The following is a 16,240-nucleotide window of genomic DNA, read 5'->3' on the forward strand; positions in this document are numbered from 1 at the left end:
CTTCTTGCTTGGCTTCAGATTTAAATTTTTATCCCGGAAATATGCCGGTGACTATTAGCTGCTCTAGTATTCTTTTGGTGGCCATCTGTTCCCTTTCTCAGCCTCCTTCTAGCCAAATATAATTTTCCATATTTATCATGGCAAGTTGGTAATAAGAAAGACAAATATAACAGGATTGGCTGTTCTCCTTGCCGTCTCAGTCTGTTCTTTCTCACTGAGCTTGTGTGCTTGTGAAACCAAAAAACACTCAAACTTGTATTTTTTCAAAATTTGTCACAGCAACCTTGCTATACAGTGAGTAAAATCTATTCACCAAGACTGCCAGCCTGGAAAATGAAAATAAATTAATACCTCAAGGGTTGACTTCTCATTGAACATTATGTGTCATTTACTGAGGACAAAACTGTAGCATCTTGGTCTGTGGTTCTTGTTGGCATCAGCGCAGAGCTGCTCTGCCCCATGAGATAATGAGGCTCTCATTTTGGTGTGAATAGTGAGACAAAGCTTAGCTGCTATCCCATCTTTCCTTTTCCTCTTTCGGGTGTTGTGCATGTGTGACGGAGCACTGATGAAGATGTCCCTATCCCCCCACCATCTTAGGGGAATATCTAAAACTGAAAATAAAATGTGCTCTCCACCTTCATACAGCCAAGGAATGGCATGTTCCCTGCTGGCTTAAATCTGTTGACAACCCAGAATAGCTCTACTTTCACTCAGAAACCAGGGTGTTCAAAGAAGAAATACATGCTCACCCACAGAAGCTATTCTAGAAGGCTGCCACTTTTACTGATGCTCCTGGAATGAGCACCACTTTTCACAGTGTGGTCAAAGGACAAACCACGATTCTTTTGCACTCATGGTGGTCCACAAAATGCCCTTGCCTAATATAATTACTGAGGTGCAGCATCCTAAAAGGCACATCGCTACCTTTTCCATCACTCCCACTTTTCCATTCTTTCAAGCTTGGCAACTCTCTAGTCAACAATTCCTCCCCAGTATTATACCTCACATACAAGAGAAATTTCTCTAGCCAAATAACCACGTAGACTGCCATGCCAGCAGGGCACGTTCAGCCCTGGGAGTGCAGGGAGATGCCATGTGCTAGAGTACAAATTAAACAGCACAAACACACATCACTTGTATCGTAAGTTAAATCACTCCCACACAAACATATACAGACAAACAAGCATGTGCGAGCACATACAGCTAGTTAACACTCCAACTTTTCTCTCCCACAGCTATATTAAGCATTTCTGAGCAATTTGCACCAAGGTTCACATGAAAGGATTTAACTAACATAGTGCGTGGCATACATTATAACTGCAAAAATATAGATTTGTGATACTGGAAATTGTCAGTGCAGCCCACTGTTGATATCACGTTTATGTGCTACGTAGATGAGTAACATAATCACTACTGGCACTTGCTAATAGCACTCAATGTTCCTCTTTCAACCAGCTGTGCTAGATATATGAAGTGGGGTACGTGGCAGAAAGCTGCACACTGCATTCCCTCTGGCTTGTTGTAGCACAGCCATTCTTTTAATGAGAAGATTTATAATACAGCTTTACATAGCTCCACAATGCTCTGGGCGATACCTTTCCATCTCACGCTTTGACTCTTGTTGAGAAACTATTAACATTCCTAGGAGAGCCTACATAGAAAGGAGTGAAGGACAGATCTGACCGGGCATTCAACTGTCCCCCATTAAGAAGAATGTCCTCTACTTTCTTTTCTTTGATTTATTTCTGTTCTTTGTAATGCTTTCTATTCTCCTCATTTTATTTTATTACATTCTTGTAAGCAGTCTTTAGGATGATTCTTTTCTCATACCTGAAGAAGAACAACTAATTTTTGACAACAAAAGAAACTGTATGAAGTTTTTTCCTACATTTCTCAACAATACTCTCAAAGCCAGAGAAACCTGCCACGATTGCTACTAAGTTTCAATCATTATACACTGAAATAAAAAACAGTGCATAAAATGTTTCAGCTCTAAATTACAAAGCCATTTTGTTAAGTTCGAAGGAAATATTGATGGTCATTGTCGCTCATTTTTAAAAAAATACCTGTTTCTGAAAGATATTTAATGAAAGGAGCTAAGTGCAATGGTAGATAAATTCCTTGTGGATATGATCACTGGCTGTGATCATCACGTAGGCAAAACCTTAACTACGTATTTGTTAAGTCTGGTAACATCTCTGAAGTAGAATAGTTTTAGAGGTAAAGGACATTAAAGAACTTCTCCTGCAAAGGAACAGAGTGGGAAGAGGATTCATTCCACCTTAGCCTAAATGTTCAAGGTAAACAAATTTCCCTGTAGAAGTGAATTGGCTTGGCTTGAGAAGGAGCCTGTGCAAATAATGTAGACTAGCTATCCCAACTTCTTATATCCCTAAAATTAGATTAGATTAATTCTACTCTTTATACCCTTTACTGTGCTCCTCCTGCACTGCAGTGCACCTTGCAGAGCCACTTCCTCTAATGCAAAAGGGATGCCAAATGCTAAATTTGATTTGAAAACATTTTACTCCTCCTACACAGATACAGAGAAACAATGAACTGAACACTTTGTCTCCAGTCCTATGCTGTGGCACGCATACAGGCTTGGCCAGTGCCATGGAGAAAGTCAAATGCTGCCACTGCAGGCTGAAGCAGAGTAAGTGAATACCAGAAGTCCTTAGAGAATAACGTGAGTGGAGTTGCCAGAAAGCTTCTTAAATCGCTCCTGTTCTAGTTGCTGCATTAAACCTTATGAACTATGTCAGTAAGACTGTTGCAAATTCAGTGCAAAGGGAATGGGTGATTTAAGGCTATGTATTCATTTGCTTGGGCAAAGATCCCACCAGATGAACCAATTAGTCCAAGTCTGCTGGAAATGGAAAAGCCAGTCACATGGTTTCTGACTTCTTCAGAACATGTCTTGAACAGAAGAGTGCAAAATGTTGGGATATGATAAAGTCAAGTTTCTAACATTTAAATTATTTGCTAGGAAGTTGGCTGTTTAGTTTATTAACAATTCCTGTCCTGGTTAGGATCTGCTCTTTCTCCTAGCAAACAAGAAAAACAAATTAATAATGCTGTTCAGTTCTAAAAGGACTAGATAAGAATTATGAATGCAGCTTTACACAGGAGGAAATTAAGGCATTGTCTAGCTAAGGATGTAATTATCATAATCTTTGGAGGTAATTCATAACATCTGAGCAAGGGTCCATGACTGTATTCAAATAGAATTTGGATACACAGGGATTTTCCAAAGAGCTGTTTGACTGTATGAAGCCACCAGGACCCTAGCAACATCATCATTTCTAGGAAACAGGCTGGGCAAACAAAGGACATAGCCTAGAAATCCGTGCTTAAACATGTTTTTCTAAAGCATCAATCTGTTCTTAGGACTATTCCAAGAACAGAAAATATGGTTATTCCTGGACTCACAAACTGAAGAGGAATCACATGAGAGGCAGTTATTGGACATGGACCAGAGAAGCTGATTTAAATTGAGTGGGGTGCATAGATGAAATGTAGCTCTAGATATGTTGAAAAGTCATAGGCAAAAAAAAAAAGGAAAAAAAAAAAAAAAAGATGATGAGCAAAGAAGATCATTATCATGATGGAAAAGAATTTTTAACTTTCTCATCAAGCCCTGAAAGCCTTGAGAGATCTTCCTTTCTTGAAAGAGCTCCAGCTGTTTCTGCCAATCTGCAGGTCAAACTTGGGAAACATCTGTGTCACCCCTGTGATGAATGGAAGTGGAAGCTGGAACAGCCAACCCAGAAGAATCAAGGCCTCTCAGTCCTTGCATAGTTTATGACTACACTTACTAAATACCGTCCCAAATAATACTACATCAGATATTCACCTCTACATTCAGATGACTTCCTAAATAGCGTCACCTGAGGAGGAAAACCAAGGCGTCATTTCACAACTTCATTACTTCAGAGGGGTTGTACTAGTATAAAATTGGTAGCACACCAATGAACAACCCTTCATATTGATTTTCCTGTAGAAGGTCAGTTTAAACAAAGTGATTAAATGTTAGGTTAAACTTAGAGACACGCATTTTTTAAAAGGCAGAATTTTTAATTTCAGATTAATAAAACTCACTGAGATGTTTATAGAGTATCTTTTTTTCTCTAAAAAAAAAGTAGACTGGCTATCTACAATATATTTGTAATTTAAATAAACCACAAAGCTCCTCATGTAAACCAAAATGTCAATTTGAAGTCTTTTGCAGAGCCCTAGGTACTCTGGGATTCCACAAATTGATCATTTGCTCACCACTTATGCAAAAATCTGTAAGATACTCCTGTAACTTAAAAATGTTAGCAGTTCTTAACTCTGCAGCAGTAGTAATGTTAATGATTTCATTAAAAATTTTCATCTTAATTTCTCGTCTCCAAACAAATTTAAATAATGATTAATCCAATAAAAATATCATATGGAATTGATGGTAGATGGTACAACTGATCAAACTGTCTTCTTTCTGTTTTCTAATAGTTATTTTCAATTTCTTACAATAGGTATGTCATAACCTAATATAGACATTTGTACATGAAACCGTAAAAACAAATGCCAAACATTATTACCTTAGGCAGGATTCTTCTATTTCTTCTCATTCGTAAACAAGAGTTATTGAAGAGGCTGAAATCACAGCAGCTCTCGCTGCTTCTTTCTTTCCCCATAATGACAAAGCTCCATGTTTTAAATCTGTCTCCATTAAATTATTCTCCTTGTAATTCAAACCTGATGCTACTGTTCATCTAATCCAACCCAGCCACACAGGTGCCCCTCTATGAATAACATGGGCTGGCTGAGGATTTTTACGGGTGAGCTGACTGGAATCAAATCACATGTTATTTTACCACAGTTCCACAGCATTGACAGAAACCAAATAATATCAAACTGAACTGCAAATAGTAGCATATTTGCTGATGTGCTATGAAATCTTTGAGGACTTAGCGCAAGCACAACATGTTCGTCAATTAGGCTCAGCATGATTGCAAAACCATCCCTTGAGGCACCACAAGGTGCATCATTTGCTTTCCTTACTTCTTTTTTTTTCTCTTTTTCAAAGACACAGCCATAGCTTTAGCTCTCCTGCTATAAACATAAACTGTCCAATGAAGGTAATTCAAAGGTAATTCAGAGTTTTAGTGAGAATCCAAAGAGTGCCTCCAAGCATTTCACTCACAGCTTCCTCTTAGCCCTCAGAACTACTCACGATCTTGGAATGAATGTTTCTAGGTAGTCCTGTCTCTGCTTAAATTTTAAACCTCTTTGCGCCCTGACAGCCTTTTAGATATTCCATCAGCAAAACAAATGCTTGCAGAAGGAGCAGCTTTAGCTTGGAAAATTAAGGGAACAAACTTCAGTGATCTTTTATTCAGCACGCTGTAATTTATTTGTGTACTCCTGACAGGCTCCATGGGGGAATAGCTAATACTTAGTCTCAATTCATTATTTCCTTTACTTTTCTTCTGAGAACGATAAAGCAATTCCTGTTTCATAAAGAGCAGAAAAAATACAGACAAAATCTTTGTCAAAGTGAAAGAAAGATTTAAAAAAGCAGAAGAGCAACAAAATAAATGACAGTTTATGACAATAAAGACATAGTGAGTTTGGAATAAAAAAAGAGAAAAGAAATCTCCAAATCTGCTTTTTGGAAAAGACTGAAATTAATACCAGTTAAATTTCTTATATTTTTAAAGTAAAAAAATAATTTTACAAACACAAATATTGTTTGATCCTTATTTCAAAATGTTTTAAGGCAAAAAAAGATTCAGGACCACAGAGCCATTGAAATTATATTCTCCCCTTATTCAATTTTTAGTTACTTTGGAAATTTCAAAAAAAATGGGAGGGACGGAAAGAGAAGGATGAGAAAAAAAGACAATTGGATGACAAAACATAAATGCCAAGAAGTCAAAACCCAAAACTGTTTTAATTTAAAAAAAAACAAAGAAACAAACTATAAAATCTGAAGACCATAACTTTTCTTATAAAACAAATAGAATCTCAAAGCTTGAGAAAGATTTCCGAGAATCAGCAAAGAGTTTGTTCCACATGTCAGGAGATACAGGAACAAAAATAATAAATGGAAAGGCTTGCACTATAAAGTCTATAATGAACAAAATCTGTCTTTGCCTTCATATCCTGCTCCAATTCACATCAGTGAAATGTTCTGCTGTTCCTGGGAGTCAAATTTAGAGCTTGTAAAGCAACAAGGGAAGTGATGGACAACGAAGAAACTGTATGAAATCAAATAAGTTTTTTGTGAAGTCTAGTGGAAGATGGATCCTTCCCCAGATCCCAAACCACAGTCACTATGAACTGAGCAAGTCAACATGAGAAATGTGAGCTTTCATTCAAGCATTGAGAAGTCTGTCATGACGCCTCTAGTTTTCACAAACACAATACTTATGAACCTGACAATCAAAAGGTGCCAAATAACTCTGATAATTTTCTTGTAGGTTATGATACATGCCAAATTAATTTGGAGACGTCAGGAGGGGGGCAAATTTACACTGGTTTCAGCAACTTGAAGAAGGTAAATTGATTTGGGAGGAGAGGAGAGACAGCTAAATGAATCTGCACCAGCTCCGTTTAGAGCTCAACAAGTGCTGGTGCGTGGCAGTGACTTGACATCAGTATATTGCTAGAGCAAATACTATTGACATTTGGAAAATATTAAGAGGTGCTGAGCCTGTGTGTAAATTTAACTTGTATCTCCTGCAAGAGCATAATTTGATCTGCACTGTGGAAAACTGAACAGGTATGCACTGCAAATGGTAATCTGAGCAGGGCACAGTCTAGATCTCCCTGTTTCCCAGTGAGGATCTCCCAACCAGGCATGTTCCAGACAGTTGAGAGCTGAACCACCTTCCCGGAAATTAAACCTCACAGTGCTCTCTGCTATTGCAGCATCTACTTCAGTGGTTCAATATTTGCCCACCTTACAGTGGATATCTCTACTGAATAGACCCCAGGCCTAATCAAGCAACAATGCCACTGACATTTCGTGTCTTTCCGTACTTTTCCCATTTACATTACACTAATATTTTCATGTCGGTCTTGCAAATAATTTACCTAAAAGTTTCTAGAGACCTGCTGATAATCATAGGCCGTATCTGTTGTAACTGTTACCAGGGAGAACCACTTTGTTTCTTCATACAGACTGCTCAAGTAAAATAAAATAATTGGCTTGTTAAAACCATGCATATAACAGTTCAAGACCCTCCTCTTGCTTGCACACCACTTCACTGTACCTCTGATTCTTGCAGTTACCTGTATGGAGCAAAACTCTTTGCTATACACAACAAACCTAAATACAAAAACTACAAAGCAAATTAATTCATACTAATCAATATAGATGCATGTAATGAATTACATTTGTTTGCTGTCCAGGTTTGGGGTTCCTTGATGAGGTTTTATTTGATTAATCTTTTTTGGTTAATGTTTTTATACATTATTTGACTGGAGTGTCAGTCATGTCAGGACAACTTTGTGCTGTTAATAGTCCTTAATACTGCTAGGCAAGGACTGACACAAAATGTGGTCTCGTGTAAAGTTGACACCAGTGGTCATAGTCAACAGGGAGGTAGAAGAGGAGGAAGAAGATAAGATCACAGCAGAACAATGAAGTGTTACACACCAAAAGACAATCAATCACAAGCTTTTGCAGCTAAATAGCAGAGGTTGATAATAGGTAACCTGTGAAGAATGTTGGAAGAAGTGACAATTCAAGAAAAAGACAAAACACTTTCAAAACCAGGCAGTTCAATTCTGAATGCAAAATGCAAGTAAAGCAGATAACAGAATAATTAAAAAAACCCACAGGCAGCTGCATATGCAGTCACCTGAAAACATGAAACTTCATGACTTTTTATGACTCCTAAACTGAGAGAAATCTAATCCCAAACTGAGAGAAATCTAATCCCAGTCAACAAAATAGAAAGACAGAGTTTTTCTGGGCAACTGCATCATGGCTGCCAGTGCACCATTTCATAGAAAAAGTATATATCAAATGTAATCTGAATGAGTAGATAAGTACAGGAACAAACTTCAGCTCTGCACATGAACTGTCTAATCATTATCAGAATACAGAACCCACATTAAAAGGAAGAAAATAACCCGAACAGTAACAACAACCAAAAAAAGAAGTGTCTGTGACTTTCCAACATTTTGGATTAGTCTGATGAAAGAAACTACCTCTCTCTCCAAACCTTACTTCACTTATGTTCTTAGTCATCTGCAATTACATGGCTCGTACTAAAAAACAGACAGAGCTATCCATGTATTGTTGATTAGGAGTAAAAACAGATCTAATGATTAGGTGGAAGTATGTAAACTTCCACCTAAGGATACAACTTCCAGGCACATCCCTCTGCCTACATTTGGCTTTTGACTAGCTCTGGGTGACACCCTCTGGGTACTTTGAATGGTTCTGCCTCTCTGCAAGGGCTCTATGTGAAGCCCATGGACCTTATTTAGGGAGGCTGGACTGTCTATTGCTGGTATCTACTTTTAGCTATTGCAAGGCATCTATATTTAGCTATTTTTAGTAGCCAAAAGCCAATTTTCAGAAATGCTGTACGCACTTGGGCATACCAGGACTGCAGGTGCACGCTGAGTGCAGTGGTCCACTGCTGTCTGCTTCCTCCCTCTCTCATCCGGTGCCTCATTTAGGAGTCCATGGCCACCTCCTTCCCCAGACCTGCAGCAGCATAGAGGCATGGCGCTACGGCTACAGCCAGCGGTACAGAGGTGCTGTAGTACGAGGAAGAAGGGGCACCAGGCATGACAAGGGTCTGAACTACCTCCTACACCAGCAGCGCTACCATCCCTGCTGCAGCCTCCTCAGGGTGGTGGAGTTGGAGTGCCACCAATCCAATCCTCCTCCTAGCAGTGCTCTGTTTGGCAAAGAAGCCAAGTGAGCGCACCTGGCAGACCTCCTTGATTCACCTCTGATGCTGATGCGCGTCATGGGCTGGCAACCACCAGCCTGGCGACATATTTCTCAGTACCTGGACGCCATGGGAAACCCCTGGGATTCAGACTGCAGTCTGCATTTCACCTGATGTTATTAAACTGAGCAATCAACTATGATTTAAATAACATGTGGTTAAGGCAACACTTCTGTGGGGGAGACACGAGTTAATCAGCAGTCTGAGGCACGGATTCAGTAAGAAATTTCAGCACACAGTTAATTTGAAGTACACAGGAGGTTCTATGAACTTCAAAGGTGAGTGCTTACAGTCTTTGCTAGATCCATGTACTGACACAATCTCGGTACACATGCTGAATTATAATACATTAATCTCACTGTATAAAAGATAGATGCGCCAAAAAGTCCATACCTGGCATATGTGCACTCCTACTGTTAATTTAAATAAAAGATTTTAAGTAAGTATATATTTTGCCTCACTTTCTTTTTGGAGAGGAGGAACACATTACAAATCATGCCCAAGGGAGATTCCAGGAGAAATATATATTTAATAAAGAAGCTCTCCTATTGTTTGGGGAAAATACTTTAATAATACTCTCTTCACATGCATTGTAAATACAGAGAATGTTAGGGAGATTTCAAAGGAGAACTATTTCCTTAACCACAACATACTATTGTACAAAGAATAGCTGGGGTTGAAGTAGATGGTCTCAAGATGGCCCTCCAACCTAAGCAGGTCTGTGACTGTAATTTTGCAGTATCATTGCTAACCATACAAGCAAAGGTTGTGCTGACCTGTCTTTTATGCTGGTGTGACCACAGTTTTGTCTCACACTTTGGACAATAATACTCATTTTCTTACCCTGTGTCAAAGATACCCCCTGCATGTTCAGCAAGAGTGTAAAATGATGTCATAATCAGAACAGTAATAAATTATATCATGTTGACAAAACCAAAATTTGCTCATAAATCCTTTTTCCTTACAGGGAGATGCACAGAAAGGATGAAGAGTGTACAGAGGAGCTACTGCAGTATGTGCTGGGTAACATGTCTCAGGAGTGATACAGATCAAAACTGGGGAGTTAGGCACAGTTCCTGCTTAGGAACAGCCTGGCTGTGATGTGTGGAGGACAGAATGCTTCACATCATTTTAATAACATATTTCGCCACTCTTTGAGGAGCAGCTGGAAAAATCTGCCTCCAAATTTCTTTGGCAAGAAAGATGAATCAAAGCAAATGAAAAAAAGGGGAAGCAGGAGCTGATCTCAGCAGAGACAAGCTCACTCATGTTCCGAAGTGTACACAGTTCAGCAGAGAATATTATTATCAGCAAAGAACTCTACTATCACAGATTTTTTATTACAACCTCACTAGGGCTAATGAAGATACAGTGCTCAAAGGTGATAAATGAGGAGAATTTCTATATGCAACCTCATAAATTACAGGTGGAAAACATATCCCATACAGATCATGATTTTTCTTTAAATGATGGTTTCAAAACTACTCAGTGCTATATCTGTATCTTGCTGATTTAAATGTTGCCAGGAACTTTGGCAGCTCTCCGCTTCACAGTTACAGTTCCTTTGCAGGTAGCCTAAATTCAGCCGACTCTTAGTAAATATATCTCATCTGCCTTTGCTTTATGGGCACACTTCAACCTTCCCAGAAAAGGCTTTGTGCCATTGCGTCTGCCCAGCACTGGCTGTGGGGACCTGTCAGAAGAGCAGATGGAATGGGTGGGGGCAGCTAGGCAAGGCACAGGAGCGCTAAGACCCATCCACGTGGCAAGAAAATGAGCTCAAAAGTGTTCACTTAAGGATCTGTCTCTCAATCACACCAGCTGGCCTGCCTCTCCAAAACCTGCAGGCTGGCAGTGGCTTCATGGTTACTTCTGCACAGCCATGTGAACACATACAAAGAGAACATCTTTTACAAGGGATTTGAGTTCTACCTAAAACCACCACAAAACCCCCTAGGTATTATTAAAATTATTATGATCAACCTGCTCGGTCTTCATATACACAGATGCAGAGCTTTAGCAGACATCATGTTCTGCAGAAAATTAATGCCTTTGATTGATGTCAGATATGAGTAAATTCAATGAATGCTAAAGTAGTCAAGGACAAGCAGAATTTTAAATCTGATGGTTACAAAATTACACAAAATAAAGCTATCATTATGATTTCCATATTTTCTTCAATTTCTTGAAAAAGTTATAACACTTAATAAGCAATATTCAAAGATTTCTTAAAGCCAGAGTAACCCATAATCAAGCAGCCTGTACACTGGAGGCAGTGAATATGATGAAATTCAGTAGAATTTCTATGAATGAGGTTCTAATATTTAACTATATTTCAAAAACAGCTTTAAAGATTTCAGAATATAAGTATTTCCTTTGGAGCTCTCCAGCTTATGGGACTGAAATAGGGGTCTGGGAAAAGAAAGATTATTACCAAAATTGTTCTTTTTTTAAGTTTGGAATCTTATGACCAAGCACAACTAAGTATGAATTGTCACTATAAATGGAAAATGGGGAAAGAAAAATGCCTGTGAGTCTTCAACTAATACCATTAAGTGGTATTTTAACAATACTATTTGGACACCAGTGCAGGAAGTGAGAAACTCTGCGTTACTATAATTCCATTGAGCAATCCAATGAGTAATTCCATTGAGTCTCAAATACATTTGAGACTAAGGCAGTCTTCAGTGTCAAAAGCCCTTCTGTCCTCTTGCCATAACTTGATTAAACAAAGACATAGTTAATGCTCAGCCGAACTCTTCTACATCAAAGAGAATGTGCCTCAGCCACCCTAAAAGGCAATTTTCCCATGATCTTGGCTCCTTCTTAAACAGAGATACTTCCCCATGCCAGGAGAAATCATCCACCTTGTTAAAACAAAAAGCCACCGAGCGCAAAAGATTACAGGTAAAATTAAGACTCTAAATGCCAAGTAATGAGAACACATTAAGTTCTTCCTAGGATATCCATCATAGGTCAGCTCAGAATTGCTCCATTCAAGGAATTCTGATAGGCTTTGCCAAGGTCACCAGGAAATAATTTATTTAAAAAAAAAAAAAAATCAGTCTTGGTTATTACTGGGTATTATTGCTTTGACCAACCTAGTCTAGTGGGAGGTGTCCCTGCCCATGATGGGGGGGGTGGAACTAGGTGATCCTTAAAGCCCCTTCCAACTCTAACTGTTCTATAATTCTGTGATTATCCTCAAAAGACCTGACCAAAAGCCTCCTGAAATGAAGACTGATCAAAATTTCAGTTGGCTTTGAAGCAAACTTCGAAGTTCTGCACCTGGTGGCCTAAATCATGTTGCTGTCGTTAAGAGTGAATTTCCCGAGTTGAGTTGGTTGAAATTCAATGACATATTCTGAGAGGATAAAATGTAGGTAATTGGCAGATGTCCCTCACATACCACATAGTTTTCTATTGGGCCATCTTATCCCAGTTAAAATGCTAGATAAAGAAGAAACTGCGTATATCCAACATTGCTATTGTCTGCTCTCCCCCACCAGGGGTTTAATTAACACACACTTCAAAAAACTCTTTCATACACCAGACAAATATTTAAAATTAATAGCAGCATTCGAGACAGGTCCAGACTGAGAACAACTGAGATCAAGGAGAAGCCCAAGATGTTTCTTCATGCATACTGAGACAGACTACAGCAGGACAGAGAAAAGCACTGTAGTTTCATGAGCATTTAAAACCAGCACTGTTGCTAAAAGAGTGGTGGGGAGGAGGGGAGAAGTCTGCTTCTCCCTTTGCTATTTATTCTTAATCCTCAGCTGTCCCCTTCTTCATGCCAGCACAAATGTTCATGAAGTCTTACAATAAATTGGATCAAAAAATAACTCAGGTTAAAATTAAACCAGCAAGTCAAACTCAGCTTAGTTTTAACCTGCATCAGTCCTCTTCCAATTCACCATAGAGTGGCAGGAAACATTGCCTGCAGTTAAGGACAAGTGACCAGGGTCAGGGACATATTTGAGTGCCTTTTTCAGCAGTGGTTATCAGTCTATGCTGCCTCGCTGTGCTGATGGAACAACCCTATTGGTAGTATCTCTGTTGTGCTTTGACACTGCCATTACTCTCTGACATTTAAAGTGGAAGGACAGAAATACCTCAGCAAGCTGTCGCCTCTTTTGCTGGGATTTTTAGAGTAGAATAATTAATATTGTCAATTCCTACCTGCTTACAATCTCAAAGGCAGCCATACCAGTTGAAGAAGACATGTCAGGAGGAAAAGAAATAGATACTGTCTTATAGCTCGTGAATAATTCTTAGCCATGAACTCTGTGTCAACCTAAAAAGTTCCACCGCTTTATTATTATTATTATTTTATTATCATTTATTTAGCAGCCCAAAGGGATTGCAGCCACTCCAGCAAGTAAGTCAGCTTCATCGGGGACCCAGCTTAAGTGCCTCTGTACAAACACATGTAGCATGGGGAAGAAACAAGACAGGTTAGAGACGTGCGCACACCTCAGGGCTATGATCTTATTGGAACCACAGAGATGTGGTGGGATGGCTCCTATGACTGGAGTGTTAGAATGGAAGGACACAGGCTCTTCAGGAAGGACAGGCAGGGGAAACAAAGAGGGAGTGTCACTCCGTATGTCAAGGACCAGCTGGAGTGCATGGATCTCCACCTAGGAGTGGATGAGTAACCTACTGAGAGTTTACAGGTCAGGATTAAAAGGAGAGCAGGGGCAGGTGATGTTACAGTGGAGGTCTGCTACAGGCCACCTGACAAGGATAAGTGAGCAGGTGAGGCCCCCTATAGACACATAAGGAGCGGCATCATGTTCACAGGCCCTGGTCTTCATGAGGGACTTCAACCACCCTGGTATCTCTTGGAGGGACAGCACAGCAGGGCAAAAGCAATCCAGGGGTTTCCTGGAAAGCACTTATGACCACTTCCTTCTCCAAGTGGTAGAGGAGCCAACGAGGAGAGGAGCTATGCTGGACCTTGTCCTTACCAACAAGGAGGGGCTACTGGGGAATGTGAAACTCAAGGGCAGCCTTGGCTGCAGTGATCATGAAATGGTAGAGTTCAAGATCCTTAGGGCAGCAAGGAGGGTGCACAGCAAGCTCACTACCCTGGACTTCAGTAGAGCAGACTTTAGCCTCTCGAGGGATCTGCTTGGTAGGGTTCCATGGGATAAAGTCCTGGAAGGAAGAGAGGCCCAAGGAAGCTGGTTAATATTCAAGGGTCACCTCCTCCAAGCTCAGGAGCGATGCATCCCAACAAAGAGGAAGTCAGGCAAAAAAGCCAGGAGGCCTGCATGGATGAACAAGGAGCTCCTGGACACACTCAAAAGCAGAAACAAAACTGTCCAAGCAGCTAGGGACCAGGTTAGGCAAGCTAAAGCCCAGATAGAATTAAATCTGGCCAGGGACATCAGGGGCAACAAGAAAGTTTTCTACAGGCTTCTAGTCTTATAGATCTATCAATGATAAAAGGAAGACTAGGGAAGATGTCGGCCCTCTCCAGAAGGCAATACGACACCTGGTCATCTGGGATATGGAGAAGGCTGAGGTACACAACGACTTTTTTGCCTTGATCTTCACTGGCAAGTGCTCTAGCCACAACAACCACCAACCAAGTCACAGAAGGCAAAGGCAGGGACTGGGACAATGTCAGGGGTCAGTACTGGGACCAGTGATGTTTAACATTTTTGTCAGTGACATTGACAGTGGGATTGGGTGCACCCTCAGCCGGTATACTGATGACACCAAGCTGTACGGCGCAGTCAACATGCTGGAGGGGAGGGATGCCATCCAGAGGGATCTGGACAGGCTGGAGAGGTGGGGCTGTGCAAACCTCATGAAGTTCAACCAGGCCAAGTGCAAGGTCCTGCACATGGGTCAGGGCAACCCCAAGCACAAATACAGGCTGGGCGAAAAATGGATTGAGAGCAGCCCTGAGGAGAAAGACTTGGGCATGTTGGTAGATGAGAAGCCAGCAATGTGTGCTTGCAGCCCAGAAGGGCAACCATACCCTGGACTGCATCAAAAGAAGTGTGGCCAGCAGGTCAAGGCAGGTGATGCTGTCCGTCTACTCCACTCTCATGAGACCTCACCTGTAGTACGGTGTCCAGCTTTGGACTCCTTAGCACAAGAAAGACATGGACCTGTTGGAGCGTGTCCAGAGGAGGGCCACAAAGATGATCAGAGGGATGGAGCATCTCTCCTATAAGGACAGGCTGAGAGAGTTGGGGTTGTTCAGCCTGGAGAAGAGAAGGCTCTAGAGAGGCCTTGTAGTGGCCTTCCAGTATCTGAAGGGAGCCTACAAGAAAGCTGGAGAGGGACTTTTTACAAGGGCCTGTAGTGGTAGGATGAGGGGTAATGGCTTCAAACTGGAAGAGGGTAGATTTAGATTAGATATCAGGAAGAAATTTTTCCCTCTGAGGGTGGTGAGGCACTAGAACATGTTGCCCAGGCAAGTTGTTGAGGCCCCATCCCTGGAAGCGTTGAAGGCCAGGCTGGATGGGGCTTCGAGCAACCTGGTCTAGTGGGAGGTGTCCCTGCCCATGGCAGGGGGGTTGGAACTAGATGATGTTTAAGGTCCCTTCCAACCTAAACCATTCTGTGATTCTATGATTATTTTAAAATTAATTTTTATTAAATATTGAAATGGTATTACTCTTGTGATTACATTTGGAAGAAAGTAAAAGCTTGTGTACTTGCTCTTTAGAGCTGTGATGCATACATTAGCTAAGGCAGTGTGCACAATATTCAGTCTTACTTAGTTTTGAAATGACCATACAGCATGTTGTATATAGCATGAACTTGTTTAGCTTCTCGTTTCATTTTTTTTTCTTTCATATTCAATAAAGTGTAGCTATTCAATAGGAAGGTCCATACAAGCATTCAGGTTTCCAGCAGTCAGTTCATCGGATCACTGATTTTCCCTTGAGCACCAAAATAACATCAAAATCTATGCCAAAATGCTAATGATAATTAAAAAGAATAAATGTCAATACTCAAGCAGAGATTATTTTTATTGTCAATAATCAACATCACCAGAGTTGGAATAATTAATCAGAATTTGACTAATCCAGCAAAAGTAAAAATCACAAGTAGCACCCAAAAGAAATCACAATATCATGAAATCAGCTATGAATTCCACATTTAATGACTTATTATTGAGAATGAATTGACAACATTAGGAGTATTGTGATTACTTGAGTTCATGTAAGAGCAACGCAGCTATTCTGCAGTCTGAGTGTTTTAGACAGCTGTTAAACTATTGATATATGGAAGTTGTTGCTTATGTC

This window comes from Charadrius vociferus, unplaced genomic scaffold (assembly GCF_000708025.1).
Source record: "Charadrius vociferus isolate BGI_N301 unplaced genomic scaffold, ASM70802v2 scaffold160, whole genome shotgun sequence".
In the NCBI taxonomy this organism is placed as follows: Eukaryota; Metazoa; Chordata; class Aves; order Charadriiformes; family Charadriidae; genus Charadrius; species Charadrius vociferus.